The sequence below is a fragment of the Ranitomeya variabilis genome, chromosome 1, assembly GCF_051348905.1.
Source record: "Ranitomeya variabilis isolate aRanVar5 chromosome 1, aRanVar5.hap1, whole genome shotgun sequence".
In the NCBI taxonomy this organism is placed as follows: Eukaryota; Metazoa; Chordata; class Amphibia; order Anura; family Dendrobatidae; genus Ranitomeya; species Ranitomeya variabilis.
In genome coordinates this window covers 661,142,631-661,156,995 of record NC_135232.1, presented here as the reverse complement: position 1 = coordinate 661,156,995, position 14,365 = coordinate 661,142,631, and positions in this window count along the sequence as shown.

The window sequence follows — 14,365 nt, the reverse complement described above, 5'->3', positions numbered from 1 at the left end:
GACTGTACTGTAGCAGAGATGGAACCCTTACTCATATATCACATATATAGTGAGAGTAACCTGTTATACTGGATCTGTACACCCAGCATCATCAGACTGTACTGCACAGAGATGGAGCCTTTACTCATATATCACATATATAGTGAGAGTAACCTGTTATACTGGATCTGTACACCCAGCATCATCAGACTGTACTGTACAGAGATGGAGCCTTTACTCATATATCACATATATAGTGAGAGTAACCTGTTATACTGGATCTGTACACCCAGCATCATCAGACTGTACTGTACAGAGATGGAGCCTTTACTCATATATCACATATATAGTGAGAGTAACCTGTTATACTGGATCTGTACACCCAGCATCATCAGACTGTACTGTACAGAGATGGAGCCTTTACTCATATATCACATATATAGTGAGAGTAACCTGTTATACTGGATCTGTACACCCAGCATCATCAGACTGTACTGTACAGAGATGGAGCCTTTACTCATATATCACATATATAGTGAGAGTAACCTGTTATACTGGATCTGTACACCCAGCATCATCAGACTGTACTGCACAGAGATGGAGCCTTTACTCATATATCACATATATAGTGAGAGTAACCTGTTATACTGGATCTGTACACCCAGCATCATCAGACTGTACTGTACAGAGATGGAGCCTTTACTCATATATCACATATATAGTGAGAGTAACCTGTTATACTGGATCTGTACACCCAGCATCATCAGACTGTACTGTACAGAGATGGAGCCTTTACTCATATATCACATATATAGTGAGAGTAACCTGTTATACTGGATCTGTACACCCAGCATCATCAGACTGTACTGTACAGAGATGGAGCCCTTACTCATATATCACATATATATATGGTGAGAGTAACCTGTTATGCTGGATCTGCACACCCAGCATCATCAGACTGTACTGTAGCAGAGATGGAGCCCTTACTCATATATCACATATATATAGTGAGAGTAACCTGTTATACTGGATCTGTACACCCAGCATCATCAGACTGTACTGCACAGAGATGGAGCCTTTACTCATATATCACATATATAGTGAGAGTAACCTGTTATACTGGATCTGTACACCCAGCATCATCAGACTGTACTGCACAGAGATGGAGCCTTTACTCATATATCACATATATAGTGAGAGTAACCTGTTATACTGGATCTGTACACCCAGCATCATCAGACTGTACTGTACAGAGATGGAGCCTTTACTCATATATCACATATATATAGTGAGAGTAACCTGTTATGCTGGATCTGCACACCCAGCATCATCAGACTGTACTGTAGCAGAGATGGAGCCTTTACTCATATATCATATATATAGTGAGAGTAACCTGTTATACTGGATCTGTACACCCAGCATCATCAGACTGTACTGTAGCAGAGATGGAGCCTTTACTCATATATCATATATATAGTGAGAGTAACCTGTTATACTGGATCTGTACACCCAGCATCATCAGACTGTACTGTACAGAGATGGAGCCTTTACTCATATATCACATATATAGTGAGAGTAACCTGTTATGCTGGATCTGCACACCCAGCATCATCAGACTGTACTGTACAGAGATGGAGCCTTTACTCATATATCACATATATAGTGAGAGTAACCTGTTATGCTGGATCTGCACACCCAGCATCATCAGACTGTACTGTAGCAGAGATGAGGTCACCAGACTCCATAAATGGGAAGGGGGGAATCAGCACACAGCAGCACAGACATGAAGTGCAGCCTCTTACCCTCATATATATATGGTGTATATATACCATCCCGTTACTGCTCCCTCTCACCAGTAGTGATGTGTCGTTCGCGAACGAGCCGACACAAAGAGCCGGCTCCCTGCTGTGAACGATGGGAGCCGGCACACCAGTGAGAGCCACTAAAATTCCTGAATGGCTCTCACTGGGCATAAAATCCCGGGCCTCGGCATGTGTAACTCCGTCCACCTGAGCAAAACCCCGCCCACTCTTCAATTTAATTAATCAATTAATTAATTAATTGGCTCTAAGAAGTGGGCGGAGTTTCTGCGGTAGGTGGGCGGCGTTTCGGACGCCTGAACAGATATTCAAAAGGGATCCATTTAAGATTCAAAAAGAGCCGTTTTGTGAGCCGAAAGAGCCGGCTCTTTTTGGTGAGCGGAGCCATGAGAGCCGGATCACCAAAAAGAGCCGGACTGCCCATCACTACTCACCAGTGACTAGTCCCTGTAACTGCCCAGCTCCACGCTAGCAATAGCAGACACTGTGTGTGTCAATGCTCTGACCTATCATACAGATACCCCAAATTCATGAAGACTCTGTATAATACAGCAGAAATGTGACAAAACAGCCATGTCTGTAAGGAGGTCATACAGGAGCTGTCTCTGCAGTGCGTGAGGCAACTTGTAACAGACCCATGAAGGAACATGGCAGCTACATGAATCTCTGAGGTAATATTGCTCCCAAATAAGATGTAAGAGCTGATACTACACTAATACATGATTAATATGTAGTATATCAGCCATGTCTGCAGGGAGGTACACATGAGGGAACATGGCGGCTACATGAATTTCTGAGGTAAAATTGATCCCATATATGATGTAGGAGCAGATACTACACTAATACATGATGTGTGAGGTGAATGTGCTCCTATCAGCTATAATGTGAGGTGATAACCCCAGTATTATACTCCCTGACACTGCAGACATGTTTCCTCCTGTCCATCCTGTGCGAGAAAGAGGAGAGCCAGAGTGGCCTCCCTATATAAGCCCCACCCTCCTCACAGTAATACACCAGGCACAAACATCTACACTCCTTCCTCTTAACCCCTTAGTGACAGAGCCAATTTGGTACTTAATGGCCGAGCCAATTTTTACAATTCTGACCACTGTCACTTTATGAGGTTATAACTCTGGAATACTTTAACGGATCCTGGTGATTCTGATAATGTTTTTTCGTGACATATTGTACTTCATGTTAGTGGTAACATTTCTTCGATATTACTTGCGATTATTTATGAAAAAAATGGAAATATGGCGGAAATTTTTAAAACTTTGCAATTTTCAAACATTGTATTTTTATGCCCTTAAATCAGAGAGATATGTCATGAAAAATAGTTAATAAATAACATTTTCCACATGTCTACTTTACATCAGCACAATTTTGGAAACAAAAGTTTTTTGGTAAGGGAGTTATAAGGGTTAAAAGTTGACCAGCGATTTCTCATTTTTACACCATTTTTATTTAGGGACCACATCACCTTTGAAGTCATTTTGAGGGGTCTATATGATAGAAAATAACCAAGTGTGACACCATTCTAAAAACTGCACCCCTCAAGGTGCTCAAAACCACATTCAAGAAGTTTATTAACCCTTTACGTGCTTCACAGGAACTGAAACAATGTGGAAGGAAAAAATGAACATTTAACTTTATTTTGCAAACATTTTAATTCAGAACCATTTTTTTTATTTTCACAAGTGTAAAAACAGAAATGTAACCATAAATTTTGTTGTGCAATTTCTCCTGAATACACCGATACCCCATATGTGGGGGTAAACCACTGTTTGGGCGCACCGCAGAGCTTAGAAGAGAAGGAGCGCCGTTTGACTTTTTCAATGCAGAATTGGCTGGAATTGAGATTGGATGCCATGTCATGTTTAGAGAGCCCCTGATGCAGGGCCGTATTTGGCCTTCATGCTGCCCTAGGCACTTTTCATGGTTGCGCCCCTTACTGACGTCACACACTGAGTCTGTGCACACAACATCTATTCAAGGCAGATGCACTCTGTAAAACGCTTTAAAAAGCGCTAACAAACACTAAAAGAATGAACGCCTGCACTTGCTGTACACAGGTTCAGTCTTTTGAGCGTTTTTTTAACACCTTCAGCTTTTCAAAGTCATCTATAGGAATATGTCCCCCAATCCCTATTCTAAAGTGTCAGCCACCCCCAAATCGCCAGCCGGCATAGCACCAGTCTCCAGGTGCTGGCTGGCAAATTTTAGCCTTGGGGGCAAGCACAGCAGTGGCCCATGAGTAGCGGCCCATCGTTAAAAAGGTTGTCCGATCTTAAGCTTCAAGTCTAAAGTCACTATACAGTATGTGAATCCTCACATCATGTGCACTGTGAGGATTCTCTGGTACTGGTGGTGGGATCAGGCAGTTATATGATGCAGGGACAGAACCACCACCAGTACTGTAGATGAATGCAGGGTCAGAACCACCATCAGTAGATGAATGTAGGGTCAGAACCATCATCAGTAGATGAATGCAGGGTCAGAACCACCATCAGTAGATGAATGCAGGGTCAGAACCACCATCAGTAGATGAATGCAGCACCATGCTTATTATGGTGGTCAATTTCAGTGTTAGATCAGCCCCATGATACACTTGTATGACATGAACATGTACCTCCCAGTATGTCCTTAACTATGGTAAGGAGATACTGGGAGTTGTTGTTACCTTCATCATCAGACTGCGGACCATACAGGAACCTCACCTACTTATGAGATGTACTAAGCCCATTGGGGCTAAACTTTTTGGGTGTTGGCCCCTGTCCGCAGCCCCTGTATTTTTGTGTGTTTTCTAAATGTTTTTAATATTTTTGTGTGGTTTACATATAGTCTAATAAATTTTGATATTTTTTTTATGGTGATCCCTGCATGAATGCATGACGGTCACATGTCTGCTCCATCTAAAGTGCTGCCGGCTTTTGAACGTAGGTGATTCCTCATGTGTTGATTGAACAGTGCGGAATCACTGAGTCCAATATATTGTACGGGTGACATTTATCTGGCGGAGACGGAGCGTCGCCACAAAATAAATAGACATGCTGCAGTCCGTAAAAGACGAGCCGCACATGTGTCTCCGCAGGAAAGCCGGAGGCGTCATTGCATGCATAGTGGAGATGGGATTTCATGAAATCCCATCCACTATGCTGTAACATCTGGACGAAGTGGGTGTACATAGCGTCCGACACGCAGTGGGTACTGAATGTGGGAACGTACCCACACACTCTCATACACACACACACACACACACTCTTAGGGCTCATACTCACATGCGAGAAACTCGGACAGTCTCGCATGTCAATACCCGGCACTGCACCCGGCACTCAGGAGCGGAGCTGCAGTGTCGGGTATTGACGTGTGAGACTTGTCCAAGTTGCTCGCATGTGAGTATGAGCCCTTACACACACACACAAACTCATATAGATACACACACAATGCCATGAGACTGCCCTCGTGGACTACTAACACCATGGCCCATTCCCTATACACAGCAAATGACAGATCTCTAATCTTGAGCAGCTCAGCGTCTGCTCCTCATTGGAGCGCTGCTCACCATTCTTCACGCCGGCCGCTGCGTCCCTGCCTCTTCTGCCCCGCTCCACGTTGCCAGCAGCAGCAGAGTGATGAGGTCGCAGCATGATGACCTCATCACTCTGTTGCACACTAGGCCACGACACGGGAACAACCGTGATGCTCTGCTCTGTGCCGGATATCATGCATTCAAATGTATTCGCGTCTCAAAGAGGCGAATACATGTGGATACATCATGCAAGATCAGGAAGGAGTCTGTCAGCCAGGCTGCAAATTAAGTTTTGGCATCCACAATCAAAAGTACAATGCTGATTCTCCGGCGGCCCTGAACAACTGCCTGGGGACCGGCCCTGGGGGAAAATGCATCCCTGCCACCCGGCCCAGCCTGCCACTGCCAGCCGCCCCTATTCCCCAGTATAAAACAGCTCCAGCCTCCCCAGTATATAGCAGCTCCAGTCTCCCCTGTTCCCCAGTATATAGCAGCTCCAGCCTCCCCTGTTCCCCAGTATATAGCAACTCCAGCCTTCCCTGTTCCCCAGTATATAGCAGCTCCAGCCTCCCCTGTTCACCAGTATATAGCTGCTCCAGACTCTCCCCTGTCACCAGTATATAGCTCCTCCAGACTCTCCCCTGTCACAGTATATAGCTGCTCCAGACTCTCCCGTCACCAGTATATAGCTGCTCCAGACTCCCCCCTATCACCAGTATATAGCTGCTACAGACACCCCCTGTCACCAGTATATAGCTGCTCCAGACTCCCCCGTCACCAGTATATAGCTGCTCCAGACTCCCCCCTGTCACCAGTATATAGCTGTTCCAGACTCCCCCGTCACCAGTATATAGCTGCTCCAGACTCCCCCCTGTCACCAGTATATAGCTGCTCCAGACTCCCTCCTGTCACCAGTATATAGCTGCTCCAGACTCCCCCCTGTCACCAGTATATAGCTGCTCCAGACTCCCCCCTGTCACCAGTATATAGCTGCTCCAGACTCTCCCCTGTCACCAAACTCCCCCCCCCCCCCCCCCCATCTTCAGCTCTATGAGCAGTGAAGTTTATCAATGCAGTTTGGCACTTTTGAACTGAAGACTCAACTTTGGGCTGTGTTAGTAATGTGATCCTTCCTTATTTAGCATTGGTGATGCAGCAGATAAATAGAAGCAACATAGTAACTTCGGTTACTATACCTTTAAGAAGCTTCAAGTTTGTGCACACAATGCCGTGGATAGCTGTAATCTGAGAAGGGGGGAGCGATGAAGCAGCACTGAGCCAGGAAGGATGATAAGTAGTGTTGAGCATTCCGATACCGCAAGTATCGGGTATCGGCCGATATTTGCGGTATCGGAATTCCGATACCGAGTTCCAATATTTTTGTGATATCGGAAATCGGAATCGGAAGTTCCTAGTGTATGGTTCCCAGGGTCTGGAGGAGAGGAAACTCTCCTTCAGGCCCTGGGATCCATATTTATGTGTAAAATAAAGAATAAAAATAAAAAATAGGGATATACTCACCCTCTGACGCGCCCTGGTTGTAACCGCTGCAACCGGCAGCCTCCGTTCCTAAGAATCAGCGAGTGAAGGACCTGCGATGACATCGCGGCTTGTGATTGGTCGCGTGAGCGGTCACATGAGCGTTCACGTGACCAATCACAAGCCGCGACGTCATCGAAGGTCCTTAACTCGGCATTCTTAGTAACGGAGGCACCGCTAAGAGCAGGGGCCGCCGGAGGGGTGAGTATATCAATATTTTTTATTTTTATTCTTTATTTTATACATGAATATGGATCCCAGGGCCTGAAGGAGAGTTTTCTCTCCTTCAGACCCTGGGAACCATTCCAATATTTTGTGTCCCATAGATATGCATTGGTATCGGGTATCGGTATCGGCGAGATCCGATATTTTGCCGGTATCGGCCGATCCAATCTGATACCGATACCTTTGCATATCGGAAGGTATCGCTCAACACTAATGATAAGGTGAAAGCACCGCGTGTACAGAGCCAGGGACGCTCTAGCTGGTAGCGTCCCTGGAAACCAGGGAAATCCAAGATGGACAGCGGCTACTGGAATGAGTGTGACCTCACAAGGTACGGAGGCCTGGAAATACCAAAAATTCAACCCATTTCATGGGTTGTCTGACGAAGGGAGGGAGGGAAGGGGAGGTTTTAAAAAAAAAAAAAAAGTTCGCAATTTTTCAACTTTGAATTTTTATGCCCTTAAATCAGAGAGATATGTCACACAAAATACTTAATAATTAACATTTTCCAAATGTCTACTTTACATCAGCGCATTTTTGGAAACATAATTTTTTTTGTTAGGAAGTTTTAGGCCATGTTCACACAGTGCGTTTTTTACTGCAGAACCGCAGCGGTTTTGCTGCTGCGGTTCCGCAGCTGTTTTCCATGCAGGGTACAATACAATGTACCCCTAAGGAAAACAGGAACCACTGTGCACACGGTCCTGAATTTCCCTTAAAAAGCCGCGATGAATCGGTGCGGGAAAAAAGAAGGAGCATGTCACTTCTTTCCCCGAAACTGCAGCGGTTCTGCACCCATAGACCTCCATTGTGAGGTCAAACCCGCAGTAAAACCCGCAGATCAAAAATATATCTGCGGGTTTTATTGCGGTTTGTGGTGCAGAACCGCTGCAGCCGGAAGTGCGGGGAAGCGGCCGGAAGTGCGTGGGCGGAAGTGCTTGGGCGGAGAGACATGGAGGCGTACTGTCGCATGGGGATCGTGTCGGCCGTTTGATTGAATTGGTATGTGTGTGTGTGTGTGTGTGTGTGTGTGTGTGTGTGTGTGTGTCCCCATGCGACGCTAGTGCCACCATTGTGCTAAGTCGCCGTATGGGACTACTACTCCCATCCGGTATTAGGATGGGAGAGTTGTCCCTGTGTCCGGCGACTTAGCACAGTTGTAAAGTTACACAAAACACCTACACACAATACACATACATGACACACAGTACAGTACATACAACACATAACACAGAGTATATACTCACCAACAGCACACTTGTAGGCGAAGCCCTCGATCCTCCAGGAAAAAATCACAAAATAAAAAATCAAATTCATACTCCCTGTCCGCAGAATCCATAAAACGAGTGTCCCACGCCGATCCCCTGCTCTCCGGCGATACACTGCCAGGAGCGAAGCTCCTAGCAGTGTATCGCGTACTGTTCCGGAGTTCAATGACTCCGGCGTCTCGGTTAGCGGCAGTACAGCTGCGTTGAACTTTCCCATGCAGCACTGCCGTTAAGCGAGAGTGCCGGGGTCAATGACCGCCGGTAAACTCGCTCGCGCATGCGCAGTGACACACCGACAGGAACTATGGCTCCTGTCAGTGTGTTGCTGCAGCCGTGGAGAGCAGACATGTCTCTGGATGTGTCTGTTCTCCATGGAAAATCTTCGTGGGATACGTGGCACTTAAATACGTGGCAATTAAATACGTGACACGTGGCACTTATACGTGATACGTGTCACTTAAATACGTGATACGTGTCACTTAAATATGTGGCACGTGGCACTGAAATACGTGATACGTGGCACTGAAATACGTGGCACTTAAATACGTGGCACGTGGCACTTAAATACGTGATACGTGGCACTGAAATACGTGGCACTTAAATACATGGCACTTAAATACGTGGCACGTGGCACTGAAATACGTGGCACGTGGCACTGAAATACGTGATACGTGGCACTGAAATACGTGGCACTTAAATACATGGCACTTAAATACGTGGCACGTGGCACTTAAATACGTGGCACGTGGCACTGAAATACGTGATACGTGGCACTGAAATACGTGGCACTTAAATACATGGCACTTAAATACGTGGCACGTGGCACTGAAATACGTGGCACGTGGCACTGAAATACGTGATACGTGGCACTGAAATACGTGGCACTTAAATACATGGCACTTAAATACGTGGCACGTGGCACTTAAATACGTGGCACGTGGCACTGAAATACGTGATACGTGGCACTGAAATACGTGGCACTTAAATACATGGCACTTAAATACGTGGCACGTGGCACTTAAATACGTGGCACGTGGCACTTAAATACGTGGCACGTGGCACTGAAATACGTGGCACTGAAATACGTGGCACTGAAATACGTGGCACTGAAATACGTGGCACTGAAATACGTGGCACTGAAATACGTGATACGTGGCACTGAAATACGTGGCACTGAAATACGTGATACGTGGCACTTAAATACGTGGCACTGAAATACGTGATACGTGGCACTTAAATACGTGGCACTTAGGCTATGTTCACATTTGCGTTGTGCGCCGCAGCGTCGGCGCCGCAACACACAACGCAAACAAAAACGCAGCAAAACGCATGCACAACGCTGCGTTTTGCGCCGCATGCGTCCTTTTTTTGATTGATTTTGGACGCAGCAAAAATGCAACTTGCTGCGTCCTCTGCGCCCGGATGCATGCGCTGCAGTGACGCATGCGGCGCAAAACGCAAGTGCGACGCATGTCCATGCGCCCCCATGTTAAATATAGGGGCGCATGACGCATAGCTGGATAGAGCTGGATCCGCGGGCTGTGATCTGGCCTACGCTCCGCACTCTGCGGAGCGCTGTCATTCAAAACACGTCCACTCATTTTGGTGTTTAGTCCCAAAATGGAGGATGGAAGAAGAAAAGGGTTGGACAAGGAAATTACATCATTTCTTTTTTTTTTTTCCCCCACTGCAGTTAAAGCTTTATTTGTGTCAAACACAGACAATCTGCAGAGAAAACTGCATAAAAAACCGCACTAAAAACCGCATCAAAAACCGCATCAAAAACGCATCAAAAACGCACCAAAAACGCACCAAAAACGCACCTGCGTTTTCTGCCAAGAGCTGCGGTTTTTGTCCTGAAAAAAAAAAGGATTGAAATCAGGATCGTGTGAACATACCCATAAGGGTTAAAAGTTGACCAGCAATTTCTCATTTTTACAACACCATTTTTTTTAGGGACCACCTCACATTTGAAGTCACTGTGAGGGGTCTATATGATAGAAAATACCCAAGTGTGACACCATTCTAAAACCTGCACCACTCAAGGTGCTCAAAACCGCATTCAAGAAGTTTATTAACCCTTCAGGTGCTTCACAGGAATTTTTGGAATGTTTTTAAAAAAAAAATGAACATTTAATTTTTTTTCACAAAAACTTTACTTCAGATCAAATTTTTTTATTTTCACTAGGATAACAGGAGAAATTGGACCCCAGAAGTTGTCCAATTTGTCCTGAGTACGCTGATACCCCATATGTGGGGGGGAACCACTGTTTGGGCACACGTCAGGGCTCGGAAGGGAAGGAGCACCGTTTGGAATGCAGACTTAGATGGAATGGTCTGCGGGTGTCACGTTGCGTTTGCAGAGCCCCTGATGTACCCAAACAGTGGAAACCCCAAACAAGTGACACCATTTTGGAAACTAGACCCCCCAAGGAACTTATCTAGATAGGTTGTGAGAACTTTGAACCCCCAAGTGTTTCACTAAAGTTTATAACGCAGAGCAGTGAAAATAAAAAAATTCCCACAAAAATGATTTTTTAGCTCCAAATTTTTATTTTCACAAGGGTAACAGGGGAAATTGGACATCAAAAGTTGTTGTCCAGATTGTCTTGAGTACGCTGATACCCAATATGTGGGGTTATTCCACTGTTTGGGCGCACGGCAGAGCTCGGAAGGGAAGGAGCATGTTTTACTTTTTCAAAGCAGAATTGGCTGGAATTGAGATCAGACGCCATGTTGCATTTGGAGACCCCCTGATGTGCCTAAACAGTGGAAACCCCCCTATTCTAACTCCAACCACAACCCGAACACACCCCTAACCCTAATCCCAACCCTAACCACAACCCTAACCCCAACACACCCCTAACCCTAATCCCAACCCTAACCATAAACATAACCCCAACACACCCCTAACCCTAATCCCAACCCTAACCATAACCCTAACCACATCCCTAACCCTGACACACCTCTTACTCTAATCCCAACCCTAACATTAATCCCAACTGTAAATGTAATCCAAACCATAACCCCAACTCTAGCCCCAACCCTAACTTTAGCTCCAACCCTAAGTTTAGTCACAACCCTAACCCTAACTTTAGCCCCAACCCTAACCCTAATGGGAAAATTGAAATAAATATTTTTTTTTATTTTACTTTTTTTCCCTAACTAAGGGGGAAATAAAGGGGGCTTGATTTACTTTTATAGCGGGTTTTTATACTGGGTTTTTATGATTGGAAGCCGTCACACATTAAAATACGCTTTTTATTGCAAAAAAATAGTTTTTGCATCACCTCATTGTGAGAGCTGTAATTTTTCTATATTTTGGTCCACAGAGTCATTTGAGGCCTTGTATTTTGCGGGACGAGTTGACGTTTTTATTGGCAACATTTTCGGGCACATGACATTTTTTGATAGCTTTTTATTCCGATTTTTGTGAGGCAGAATGAACAAAAAACAGCAATTCATGAATTTCTTTGGGGGGGGGGGCGTTTATACTGTTCCGCATGTGGTAAAATTGATAAAGCAGTTTTATTCTTCGGGTCAGTAGGAAGACAGCGATACTTCATTTATATCATTTTTTATGTTTTGGCGCTTTTATACAATATAAACTATACTATAGAAAAATAATTATTTTTGCATCACTTTATTCTGAGAGCTATAACTTTGTTTATTTTCTGGTGATGGAGCTATATGACGGCTTGTTTTTTTGCGGGACAAGATGCCGTTTTCCGCAGTACCATGTTCATTTATATCCGTCTTTTTGATCGCGTGTTATTCCACTTTTTGTTCGGTTGTATTATGATAAAGCATTGTTTTTTTTTGCCTTGTTTTTTTTTTAATGGTATTCACTAAAGGGGTTAACTAGTGGGACTGTTTTATAGGTCGGGTCGTTACGGACGCGGCGATACCAAATACGTGTACTTTTATTTTTTTATTATTATCTACATAAAGAAATGTATTTATTGGTAAAATATTTATTTAATTTGTTTTTTATTTATTTGGGGATTTTTTTTTACACAGTATATACATATATATATATATATATATATATATATATATATATATATATATATATATATATATATATATATTTTTTTTTTTAAACTTTATGATATTGTCCCAGGTTGGGATATCACTATATAAAGTCAGATCACTGTCAGCAATCTGACAGGCAGTGTAGGAGGCTTGCCAGGGCCTGTTTTTAGCAGGCGCTGACAAGCCACCTCACTGAAGGACCCGGAAGGACCCCGTGGCCATCTTGGAGCCAAGGGTCTCCATGGAGACCACAGGAACAATGCGATTGCATTGCGTTGTTCCGGTGGGAGAGAGCAGGGAGCCTCCGACCCTGTGCGATTGTTCTCTAAGCTAGCACCGATCGTGGGCATTGCTGCGGGGTGTCAGCTGTCACATACAGCTCACACCCACACCCAATCACCGCGGCGCTCAGCATCACAAAATAGTTAAGAAATAACAATTCCCACATTTTTTTTCTGTTAGGAAGTTATAAGGGTTAAAAGTTGACCAGTGATTTCTCATTTTCCAACAAAATTTACAAACCATTTTTTTAGGGGCCACATCACATTTGAAGTGAGTTTGGGGGATCAATATAACATAAAATTCCCAAAAGTGACACCATTCTAAAAAGTGCACCCCTCAAGGTGCGCAAAACCACATTCAAGAAGTATTATTAACCCTTCAGGTGCTTCACGAGAACTAAAGGAATGTGGAAGGAAAAATGCACTATTAGGATTCTGGAAGAATCCGAGAATGGACCCTCTGGGTCGTGGCTCTAGAGCCCCCGAAGGCGAGCAGACCAGATGGAACCACCCCCCATACAGGGAGCGTTAGGAGCAGGCCCAAGGGGGATGGCGACACAACTGCTAGAGCCAAAGGAGCGACTACAAGGAGGAGAGGAAAAGAGACAGAGGAGCGAAGGTAATGGATACAAGCAGGGAGAGCTGGGATACAAGACTTAATGCCTGACTGGTACGGTTGAGGCACAAGTGTGGCACAGCAGAGACACAGGACAGATATGGCAGAGACAGGGCAAGCACAGCAGTGGCACAAGGCAGGAACAGTAGTGACATGAGGCAGGCACAGCAGAGACTCTGGGCTGGCACGGCAGAGACACAGGACTGGAACGGTAGAGACACAAGGCAGACACAGCAGAGACTCTGGGCTGGCACGGGAGAGACACAGGACTGGAACAGCAGGGACACAAGGCAGGCACGGCAGAGACTCTGGGCAGGCACGGGAGAGACACAGGACTGGAATGGCCGAGACACAGGGCTAGAACGGAAGAGATAAAGAGGGGCCTGAGGATAATGCAATGAAATACCCTAACAAGCACAGGTGTCTTACCTAGGAAGACGCCGGGAAGATATGCTCGATGGGCGCCACCATATTGGGGAGGAGCCACCAGGTCGCAACCTCCCAGGGAACCCAGCGGCAGAGGAGGCGCGACTGTGCATGCGCGAGGATACGAGTCGAGACCTGGAAAGACAGAGGAGGAGTGATGAGGGACCGAGTCGGGAGCGCGCCGAGGGATGGGAGAAGGCAGGTAAGTATCCGAGGTCTTGACATGAACATTTTACTTTTTTCACAAAAAATTTACTTTGGAACCAATTTTTTTTCTTTTCACAAGGGTATCAGGAGAAAGTGGAACACAAAATTTGTTGTTCAATTTTTCCTGAGTACGCCGATACCCCATGTGCGTGGGAAAGGAAGGTAGGGAGCACAGTTTGACTTATTGAATGCAATGTTGGCTGGAATCAATGGTGGTGCCATGTCACGTTTGGAGACCCCCTGATGTGCCTAAACAGTGGAAATCCCCCAATTTTAACTCCAACCCTAATTCCAACACACCTCTAACCCTAATCCCAACCCTAACCATAACCCTAATCACAACCCTAACCCCAAAACACCCCTAACCATAACCCTAACCACAAACCTAACTACAACCCTAACCCCAACACACCCCTACCCTAATCCCAACCCTAACCCCA